Genomic DNA, 12,525 nt, shown 5'->3' on the forward strand with positions numbered 1-12,525 from the left:
ATAAGTTTTAACTAGCACTTTCCTTGCTACTATATCAGATTGGATTTCAGTGAATTCAACCATCCTGATTGATGCAAATCTAATCTCCATCTTCAAATGATTTCTATCAAAAATCATTTCATTTGATAATACAAATGAATTGAATTTAAGATGGCCCTTCCATTTAGAAAAATATTTAAAAGAAAATAGTGATGAATCTGTTAGCTATTTCGTATAGTGGGAAATCTCTGATGAAAATCATATCTTGAGCTATAATCCTGTACTCATTCACTTGAAGGTCCCACTGATTCCAGTTTAACTCTAAGGAAATATGCTATATATAAATTTCACTGCTGTAAGAAAATAATGAATTCCTGTATTGAAGAAGAAATTGAGTTTTACATCCAAGTATTTTGGAAGAAAAATCCCAAATCTAATTTGCAATTTGACACGTATCCCATCTCTTTTAACATATAAAAATGAAACGATCAGTTGCTTAGCAACCATTTGAAGTTACAACAGACCTACCAAAAGCTACTTACGGTCTAATTTTGAAGTTACATTGGCTGCACATGGACACAAACACACACATCACGTGATCGCATTTTGGGCAATTGGCAACTGGCTTACCTGGAAGGCTATTTAGAGCATCTCACAGTTATATGACTGCAATTTTTGACATTTTTTTTTTGCCAGTTTCCAGAGTTTATCGTGGCATAGTGGTTAGAATGCAGTACTGCAAGCTAATTCTGCTGACTACCAGCTGCCTGCAGTTCAGCAACTCAATTCTCACCGGGCTCAAGGTTGACTCAGCCTTCCGAGATCTGTAAAATGAGGACTCAGATTGTTTGGGACAAGATACTGACTCTGTAAACCGCTTAGAGAGGGCTGTAAAGCACTGTGAAGCGGGAGATAAGTCTCTGCTATGGCTATAAATGACAATACCTGTCACTCCCAGAATCATCTCTGCAGCACCGAATGTAAGACAAATGATATTTTGAGCAAAACGCTTGCTATGGTGAGGCACTGAATCAAATGTGTATTTAAAAGTCATTTCAAATACTAATGTAGTCTCTGGGTTCTTTAGATTTTTTTTTTCCCAGATAAAATCTCTGAAACCCAATCAAAATTCTAGCTACTAGATTTAATTTACTGAGAGTTCCATCGTAAGAATTAGCTAGTATATGAAATAACTGTTGTGGCAACTGGAAGACATAAATCATTCATTTAAATTTCATCCAGAACAACTAACTCTATTAGATACCAGAAATGAAAGTTTGTTATAAACAGGATTGCATTGTATCATAGGCTGAGATAAAGAGAACACAAAATGAATCATGATTCCTGTAATATGAATTTAAGGAATAAATAATTTAAGCACATATCAGATTAGGAAATTTAGGAAAACTTATTTTTTTTATTTTAACATTATATATAGTACATCGAAAGGCTATTTCAGTGATGGCTAACCTTTTTGCCGTTGCATGCCAAAAGCAGAGGGAGTGTGGGGGAGTCACGTGCGCATGTGCCCACACCCATAATTCAATGCGCCCCACCCCCGTCCATGCACACGTGACCCTCCGTGCTCCACCTGCTTTTGGCACATGATGGCACGGTGGGCCCGGTAGGCCCATTTTTTGCCCTCCCCAGGCTCCAGAGACTTTCTAGGAGCCTGGGGAGGGCGAAAACGGCCTTTCCCACCCCCACCCCCGAGGCTAGAAACGGCAAGTTTCCGGACTTCCGGTGGGTCCGGAAGGCCCAAAAATAAGCTGGATGGTGTGCACATGTGCGCTGGAGCTGAGCTAGGGCAATGCTCGCGTGCCCACAGATATGGCTTCACGTGCCACCTGTGGCACGCGTGCCATAGGTTTGCCATCAGAAGCTATTTCATAGAACTATTATAGAAATAGTTGACAGAAAGTTTTTTACCTGAATTTACATAGTCCTGCTAAAAATCAGACAATTACCAAAGTTCCTTGCCTTTTAAGGGCAGGTCCAACTCCAAATGTGACATTTTTTCTAGGCATCATTATCTTTAGTTGTGAGAGCTTTCTATAATGCATGACAGTGAATAACCTATTTGTACAGGCTGTGAAATTGTTTCAAAGCTGAACATGAAAGCTGTTTGAAAGTTCAACTTCATTATCCAATTCTTAAACCTGAATCCGCACCCACCCCAAATCTTGAGCAAGGGTCAAAACAATGACTTGTGTTTCAGGCAGATGACACTAACCTTGTTTCAAAATTATGATACTTTTTCCCCATAAGACACATAATAAAATCTGCAAAGATTTTTAAAATCATGCATTCAATTAGCATCATGTCTCATTTGGCCCAGCCACATAGCTTATAGAATAACCTTTCATGGATAAATTCAACTTATGCAACAATACATGTGTTAGTACCCAACAATAATCCATTCAAATTGTGTCTAAGACATATATTGCCATGGCAAAGTCTGATCTCACCAGTCGACATTCTAAGTAAAAGCTGAGCTCAGTTGTACTTTCAAACTGGAACCTGATTTTTCCAAGCAAATGGTCTCCCATTTAACTAAGGTGAATTCCTCTATCAATGTACATCTTGTTCTTGGTCACCTTCCATATTACATTAAAAAAAACCTTGAAAAATTATTCCCCAAAGGTTCAAAAATAGAGCCAATCCAAACTAATATTCACTGTTAGTTAATACAGTATATCACTGTCTTCTCCTCTCTCTCTGCAATCTCAGCTAGCAAACACAGAATTGAAAGCAAACTTTAATATATAACCTCTTCATTAGGATTTCTCTCACAAGAGATGAAGAAAGATTCTTTATATAATTAATCTATTTAGAGATTTCTTGTTGTTGCTCAAGTATACGGTTGCTTTCATGGCAGGCCACTCCTTATTTTATCTACACTAAATCCGTATGAGGTAATATAGTGTGAGAACTGTAGACTGTTCAAAAGTCACACAATGAACTTCACAGTTGAGTGGATTTGAACCAATCATACTCAATTGACCATAGCTCCAAATTAAAAATAAATAAATCCATCATTTTCTTGAGCAGATTTGGCAAGGGTAAGTATTTTACTCACACTTTTCTTAATTCTGTTTCAACAGAATGCTGGATTCTCCACCCCATCCTTGTTTTCATATTATAAATTCTGTAAGTGAAAGAGGAAGGAGTTAAAGTTCCACATCTTTGCTCTGTTTTTGAAGATATAAAGTCACCAGAGGTTTACTATATTGCATAATTAAAATAGAACATTTCAGCTTCCGAAAAGGAGAAAACAAGTTTGGTTATTTAATGTACTATAAATCTGGGTTTCCTGATATATTTATTTACATTTAAAAGCAGTTGTATTGGAACATTAATGCTTAAATTGGGGTATATTTTCTCATTGAGGTACAGTAAAGAAGCTAGTGGGGCTTAGAACCGAAAAATAGCATAGCTTTCACAATATTTCAGGAACATAGAAGCATACAAAATTGTCAAAAATGATCACAAATTTAACAGATCATATATTAGATTACTGTAATTTGTTCTACATGGGGCTACTTCTGAAAAAAAACATGGAAGCTACAGCTGGTAAAAGATACAGCTGTGAGAATGATGACAGGTATAATAGAACAAGACTGATGCCGTGGGACTACACTGACTATCATATGGCTTCTAGGTCCAATTTAAGATAATGAGTTAATCTAAACAACCTTATAAATTTCAGGGCCTTGTGAACCTTGAAAACAATTGACCCAGGTAGAATCTGCCTGATCCTTTGCCCTAGTAGGGGGGAGACATTGAAAGTCTGCTACCCCTGCAAATCCAGAAGTGGCAGGGAGGGAGGGAGGGAGATTGAAAACTCCCTTCTCAATTTCTTTACTCAGGCAGAGGCTACCCAAATTTAGGAGTCCTCCTCCCTTGCTAACATTTTAGAAACACAGTGAAGACCATTTTCACTCCACCCCCCAGACTTCAGAGTAGAAACACTCCTTAATCAGGGGCACAGTATATCTGTAGATGAGTCACACATATTTTGACATCACTATGGTTAAGAACAGATGTCTGTGGTGACAGGTGATAAGGGTAAATGTGCAGCATATTGAATAGTTTTTGTTTGTTATGATTTTGTTATTATTTGGAAAATACGTTACCTAGGTTCTGTGGAGTATGCAACATATAAATTATACACACACACACTCGCACATATATATAAGTGCCATTTGAAATATTTGCTAAAGCTACTGCATTTAAAAGCTAACGGGGAAAAAAATTTTTTCAAGTTAATTAATTAATTTATTTATTTATTTATTTATTTATTTATTTATTTATTTATTTAATTTCTATACCGCCTTTCTCCCGTAGGACTGAAGGCAGTGTACAGTCAAGAAAAATATAGATATACAAACATCATAAAATTGCTAATTAAAATTATTATTATAACATAGTTTGGATAGAACCTTAAATAGAACCTAAAATTAGATAACATTTTAAAAACATTCACATGTTCATATGATTAGCCCCGCCTGTTGGAACATCAGGGTTTTGAGGGCATGGCGGAAAGCACGGAGATACATATTGTGTAAAATTTTACTGTTTCTTAAGAAGCATTAGTATTTAATTTGATAGCTAAGCACTAGGCAGTAGATGGAATTTGAAAAACTGACTACTGTATGCAAATTTGCAATATTAGGCCTAGAATTTATCTCAGCCCCTGATAAATAGCTCACTAAACTGATTCTTAGTGATATTTCTTAGCAACTGCTACCATTCCTCCAGCAGCATTTCTAGAGACAAGACAAACAAACAAACAGACAAGCAAACAAATCCCAAGACAATGTGGGTGGCAGTTTTGAGCCAGAACTAATGTAAATGCAAAAAGCAAATTAAACATCTCCTTTTGGAAGCAAACAAAACTGACCATTGTTAATAAAATATTTTTCTCCTTCACTGAACAGAACTCCCATGTTACTTTCAAAGATCTAATGGAAATTATTTTCTTTCCATCTTAAAAATAGTTTCTTGGAAGTTCTTTATGTCACTACTTTAATTGAGCTAAAAGGGTTGACTGAGTAAGTCAAGGAGGTAATCAATGTCACTTTGTGGTAAAAAGTAATCCTAATTACCTTGAAAGACAGGATAATGAGTCCATGCCTTAACAAAACTGTCCCATACCCTTAAGATCATAAAATGTCACATAGACACAGTACCTTTTTTCTGGTTAAATTATTTCAGAAACTAGAGACTACTTAACCCCTACTACTACAGAATAGAACAGGAGAGAAATGTTTTGTATTAGGATGGTTATGCTCAAGCCTCTAAGGCAAATTTATGAGGAAAAAGTCCTAAAATCCACTATTTGATTGCATTGGACATGGATTATATTGTTCCAGACTCAAGACTAACTTCCCATGTTCTTTAACTGATCAATGAGTCATCTGAGAGTTTAAAGAGGTAGACTATATGGAGGCCTTTTAGTACTATAACATTAAATCCTGCAAAATTACAGGGTATTCTAACTACAGCTGTCTTCAACAACATCCAAGTAATGTCAACCTGCTTTCTTAATATACCAATTCACTAGATGAGAATTAATTGAGAGAGACTAAAGTTTTTGAGTTTGGGAAAACAGTATTCAGATAGTTCTAGAGCAGAAGTGTCAAACTCGCGTCGTCACGGCGTCGTGACATGATGTATTGCAAATTTTTTTCCCTTCGCTAAACCAGGCGTGGGCATGGCCAGTGTGTGACGCATCTGGCCCACAGGCTGCGAGTTTGACACCCCTGTTCTAGAGGAACCTGCACTTTCACTAAACCAACAATTATACAGTAGGTGTACAAACTGAAACATGTTTTTACAAGTCCATCACATCTCAACAGACTGTATTTGTTGTTATGAAAATATTACAGATATCTTTTTGCCATACAACTCAATGTCAAAATCTCTATCCAAGATAATTTAGTACATATTTATCTAATAATAAGATCCTTAATCTGCCTGAGGAACAATAAGAATAATGGATAAAAAATAAACCACAGCTAGTAGAAAAAGACCTGGTTGTTTCAAAGGAAGAATGTTTAATAGATTCCCAGAAATTGCCTTGGAATAATCAAGACAAATTCATTGCTAGATTGAATGGGTTAAGAGGTATGTGGTTTTCCTCTACTCTGCTGTAGAATTACTCTTAATGTACTATTTTTGTTACGATAAAAACAGTCAGGACTGTGCTGAGGATGACCAGTTATTGAAAGAAGATCCAAGTGATCATCCTATCCCTCCACAAGGAATCAGAAATATGGAAATCATATGATTTAATAGTTTAATCCATAAATTGGCCTCTGCTCAATTAATGAAACAATTAATAAAGGCCTTCAGCAGAATATTGCAGACTTAGAAAGGTAATGGAATTCTCTGACAGCCAAAGATAAATTATCAGTCTTCTCTGATATAGAATATGGGATTTAGATGAAGGATTTTTATTTATCAATTTTATTGGTAAGTGATAAGTGACAATTAAAAGGCCCAATCCATATAGGAACTGTCTCTCTGGAAACATTACAAAGTAGGAAATAAATTTGTGGACCAAAGTTATGAAATATATTTTCAAAGCAAACTGAAATGTGCATTGAAATACATTTTTATTTCCTTCAAGAAACTGGATGCTAGGATACTTATTTTATTAATAGAGGATTCATACTTTTGCCCTAGCAGCAATTAAATTGGGCTTTCATGGGAAGGCAAATGATGGATTAATTTTAATTTAATTTTAATCAAATTAAAATTTTAATTTAATTAAATTTAATTTAATTTTAGTGAAGGATAAGACAGACCAAAATGGAAGATCAGGATGGAAAGTAAGATCAGCATATTTAGATCAGATGCAAGCAAGCTAGAACAAATAAAACAAAAACAAGAAAAACCAAAGATTATCTGACAATGAAATATCAACTAGAAGCAAGGAATATTAAGGAAGCACAGAAAGTAATAAAGCAACAAGTAACAACTCTACTCAAAAAGATCAGCAGATACGAAGATAGAATTGCTAATTATAGGTGAAATCTCCAATTTGAGTCAAACATTTCTCCCAATCCAACCATGGACACTGAAGTGAACCAATCAACACCTGACAAGAAAAAAAAAAGTGTAGTTCTGGATGCAGCTATGGGACAATACAAATAAATACAAGAAGAATGCAGCTTAGATAAAGGATGTGGATAAGAATAAAAAAGAAGCTGAAATGAAGTAACTTGTAATAACAGCCAAAATGAACAAGGAAGATCAAGAATTGATCAGCACCAGGTGAAGTGGTGCAAGATGAACCAAGTGAACTATGAAAGATGAACTGCAAAGTTTTTGATTGAAACATCTGACTGGTCTACACCCACTAATTGCCAAATAGTTTAGCAACATACTATTAGGAGGTAAAATTGAAAGTTAGTTAACATCTGAAATGTTGCAATATTTTCAGGATCAGACTCAATAATATTAGTGAGAGTTAAAGTTTTAAATATACTTCCTTTTATTTACAATAGGCATTCTATATTCACTGAATATTCACAGATAGAAGCAAGGAAAAGGGTGTAGGTGGCTCCTTATATATACAATGGGTGGAGCTATAAGTGGGAGTGGTGAATTATGAATACATTAAGAAGTGAAGAATAAGTTAACCCCTGATACCCCATTCATATACTATTTACACATTAGAGAATAAGGCATTTACATCTGACAAATCCCCCTCTAAATGCCGATTCGTTATACAACACCAATTACATTCAGATTCAGGACAATACAAGACATACAATTTAGATGTTAAATATTTGTGTTGCTTAGAAGGTAAAGGCTTTGTCAATATGTCAGCTAATTGTTCTGAAGTATCACAATGCACTGCTTTAATAAATCCATCCTGAGATAATTGTCTTACATGTTTAAATTTTATATCTATATGCCTGGACCTTTGTCCAATGGCATCAGATCTAGATATTTCAATGGCTGCTTTATTGTCTTCATGCATAACAAAAGGTAAAGCAGGTTTTTTCCAAACATCTGAAATTAAATCATTAAACCATACAAGGTTATTTGCAGCTTTGGATAAACAAACATATTCCGCTTCTGTCGTTGAAGTGGCTACTAGTTCTTGTTTACCAGTATACCAGTAAACTGGACAGTCATTTAAAAGAAAAATATAACCAGATGTACTTTTTCTGCATGATGTGTCTCCAGCCCAGTCCGCATCTGCATAACATGTAAGCTTTGGTTCTTTATTATTACTAGGTTCTAATACTAAGCAAAAATCCAGTGTACATTTCAGATATCTTAAAATTCTTTTAACAGCTTCCCAGTGATACATTGTTGGTTTGCTGACGTGTCTGGATAATAAATTGAGTGGTAAGGCGATATCTGGTCTAGTCCAATTAGATATATAAAGAAGTGAACCTATGATTGATCTATAAAACGTGTTATCCTTGAATTCAGGTGAAGATTCATCAGTATTTCTAAGAAAATCAGTTTGCATAGGAGTATCACAGGGTTTGGCATTGTTTAAATTGCATTTATTTAAAAGTTCTATAATCTTATCTCTCTGAGTAAGTTTGAATCCCCTTCTAGTCTTATTAATTTGAACACCGAGATATTTGTTCACTTTACCTAGAGATTTCAACGAGAAATGTTCATTTAACTTATTTACAAAAAATTCTCTTCTCTCTTTGTGTTTTCCTATATATAGAATGTCATCTACATAAATCAACACAAATTCAGTGTAATCATCACCCTTTTTGACAAAGAAACAGTTATCAGCAGTGGTAGCGTTGAAATCCATGGTCTTAAGTACTTTTACTAAACAATCATACCATCTTTTACCAGATTGTTTTAATCCGTATAAACTCTTGTTCAACAGCCAAATTTCATTTTTGTTGGTGTATTGACTGTGAGGTGCTCTTACGTATATTTCCTTATCTAGTTTTGCGTGTAGATACGCAGTTTGTATGTCATATTGAAATACATCAAGGTTGAGTGCTGATGCTACCACTAGAGCTGTTTTGACACTCTCTGTTCTTACAGTGGGGGAATACGTGTCAGTATAGTCCTCCGGATATTTCTGTGCGTAACCTTGTGCAACTAATCTAGCTTTATATAGAGTATTGCCTCCTTCTAAGTTCTTAATTTTATATATCCACCTGGTACCAATAATCGTTTTATCTTTAGGTGCAATTGCAGGTGTAAATACATTTAATCCTTGTAAACTTTCCATCTCTTTTTTCATAGCTAATTCCCATTTTTCTTTTTCTTCACGAGGGAGTTTTAAAACTTCCTCATAAGTATTAGGCGTTATTGGCTCACCATCCATATGCATTATGTAATCTCTGTATTTATTTGGCATTTGATTTCTGTTGTTTCTAATGGCTCTTTCAGGTTTGCTATTGTTATCATGCAAGTATCTTGCTTCTTTTTTTGTTAGTGTGTCTGTCTTTATTTTGTGTTGGCTATTTGTCCAAGTTTTGGTTTTGCTTTTATATTTGTTGATATTCTGTTTTTCTATGGTCCCTTCCTCATGAGATTTTGTATCTTTACATTTATTTGGAAATATTTCATTAAGATGTAATTTAGACCAGTTGGCCTGTTCATGGAACACAGCTGTTCTGGAAACTATAAATTTGTTATTATTATCAATGAATCTGTACCCTTTGGTGCCAGTTTCATATCCCATAAATCTGAGTCTTCTGGATACGTTTTCTCCCTTTCTTCTCAACTGTTTAGGTATGTGTATGTCTGCAGTGACTCCAAATATGTGCATGTGTGCTAATTTTGGTTTCCTATTATACATTACTTCATATGGTGTCTTATTTACAATACTGGACCAGGTTCTATTTTGTGTGTAATTTGAATAATGTAAGGCTTCTGACCAAAATTGTTTGCTTAAGCCAGCATCCTCCAATGTGCATCTAATCATGGTTTGTAATGTGGAATTCTTTCTCTCTGCAATCCCGTTCTGAAACGCAGAAAATGGACTAGACGTGTAATGTAGCATTCCTCTATCCTTTAACCATTGGGAGAATTCTTTAGACATGAATTCACATCCCCTATCTGTCATAATTTGTTTTATTCTGATATTGTGTTGTGTTTCTATGCGTTTGTAAAATTCCTTAAATTTTTGAAAGGTTTCATCTTTGTGTTTTAATGTATAAACAAACCCATAACGGCTATAATCGTCTACTATTGTCAGGAAGTAACGTTTTCTATAGGTGATTGATGGAGTTAATGGGCCAACTAAGTCCATGTGTACTAAGTCAAAAATTTTGTTAGTTGATCTAGTAGATTTTCTTGGTCTGGGACTAGTTTTTAGTTTTGTAGATTTACATACTGAGCATTCCAAATAGTTTTCACAATTTTTTATTTTGACACCTTCTGCGTGTTCAGTCATTTTTTGTACTACAGGAAAACTGGCATGTCCTAACTTCCTATGTAAGATGTGAGCACACTCATCATGAATTGGTTTACCTATTTTTGGTTTTTTTTCATTGTGTGCATCTGCGTGATCATGAGATATTTTACATTCATCATTGTCACTGTTACTAATATTTTCATCATCTGCTTCAATACAATCTTCCATATTTGAATCAATGTTATGCAACCATTTTTCCTTTGTTATCAGATAAGGTAGGCCTCCTTTAATCATCACAGTGCCTATATTTATTTTATTCTTCTCTAAAGTCGCTTTTCCCTTTGAGAAAACTATATTAATGTCAGAATCTCTACTTAGTTTTATGGCACTTAGTATGTTATGAGGTATTTCAGGTATTAACAATACCCCCTCTATTTTTCCTAGACCAGGCAAGGTTACGTTTCCTCTGCCTAACACTTGAACCTTTTCTTGATTAGCTACTTTTATTACAAATTTATCTTCTGTAAATGAAGACAATATATTTTTGTTATTAGTGGTGTGATTAGTTGCTCCAGAATCAATAAGCCAATTATTGTTCTCATTTTGCTGTATTTTAGTGTTGTCTTGTTTATTTAATCCATTCAGTGAACCAGATTTTCTATCCTTTGAATTATCTCTGCCCCCTCTATTCTCTTTGTAATTTGGTGGGCTTCTATATCTATGTCTATCTATGGAAGACTGTCTATAATTGTATTTGTTCCTATATTCTGACCTATGTCTTTCCTTTGAAATTTTGGGACAATCTCTTCTATTGTGTTCCCTGGATCCACAATTGTGACATTTAAATGTTTCATTATATTTTTCTTGGAAAGCTACTTTCCTATAAGGTTTGTATTCTGTGTGATTGCTGGAACGATTTCTTCTTGAATTGTCTTCTGCTATCAATTTATTGGATAGACTTTCTATGGATAAATATCCTAGATTGATAGTGTCTAAATGTGACATAAAACTGTCCCATGATGAATCAAGTGAGTTGATAATAACACTTTTCATTGTTTGGTCTGAAATTACCTCCCCCCTCAAATGCAGCTCAGCTCTTATTTTGTTTAAAGATATTAAATGCTCACTTATGGAAACCCCTGGTTTCACTCTAGATGAAAAGAAATCCTTAGACATTCTTGTGGTGGTAGCCACACTATCGCTGTGAAACAAATTAAACATGCATTGAGTAATTTCTGAAACAGTCAGATTAGGTTTGATGCTATGATACATTGCAGGAGACACACTAGATATTATTAAGAAAAATGCTCTATGGTGTAAACAATCTATTTTTAAAGTCCAAGGTCTTTTTGGGGGACTAGTGATAAAAAATAGTAAATTTTCCTTCATAAAGACAACCTGGAGTTGTTGATACCATTCTTGCAAATTAATGCCATCAACCCTTAGTTTTGGGAAGTCACTGGGTAAATTTCCGACATTATTTTGTCCATTACTTACGACCTGGGGCAGTCCGTGGTCTCGCAAGTGTAGAAAATTGCAAAACGGCATGGGGATGCTCGCAACGAGTCTGCGTGGTTCTCTCGCCAGTTCATGTCTTCCCGGACCGTCTGCGTAGTTTCGCGCATGCGCGTTGTCCATTTCTTCTTTGTAGTCGTCGTGGAAGGTTCTCTCCATTGCGGCTCGCTCGCTCTGCTCTGCTTCAGACGAGTCGGTCTCTGGTTCGACTTTGGGAGTTCTGACGACGGCGGCTGCTCTCCTTTTTCTTTTGGGAGCGTTGGCACTTGCTTCGGTCTGTGGTGTAGGGTGGAATCGACAAGGCTCTCTGGGTTCAGGCGTCGGCGCTTTTGAAGTCAGGATAGGAGCGGGCAGGTCTTGAGGTATCGGCTTGCTCGCTCGCTTCTTCGGTGACTCTTTGGTAATTTTTAGTTTTGGCCCAAATGCAGCAAAAAGTGTTTTCATTGCTGATTTTATTTGGGATTTTGTTGAGTCATCTTCACTTTCTGATTCTGATTCTTCTGAGGAGTTCGAATCTTCTTTTTCATTTTCGTTGTCTGATAACGTTTTTCGCGCCAGAAATTTTGAATTGAGCATTTTGATTGGCTCTGCTTCGCTCACCTTGGAGGTCTGTTGAAACCAAGATGGCTGCCATTCAAAATTTCGCGCGGGATCACTGTTTTTCTTCTTCG

The sequence above is a fragment of the Pituophis catenifer genome, unplaced genomic scaffold, assembly GCF_029215685.1.
Source record: "Pituophis catenifer annectens isolate HBS135680 unplaced genomic scaffold, rPitCat1.0.hap2 SCAF_3, whole genome shotgun sequence".
NCBI lineage: Eukaryota > Metazoa > Chordata > Lepidosauria > Squamata > Colubridae > Pituophis > Pituophis catenifer.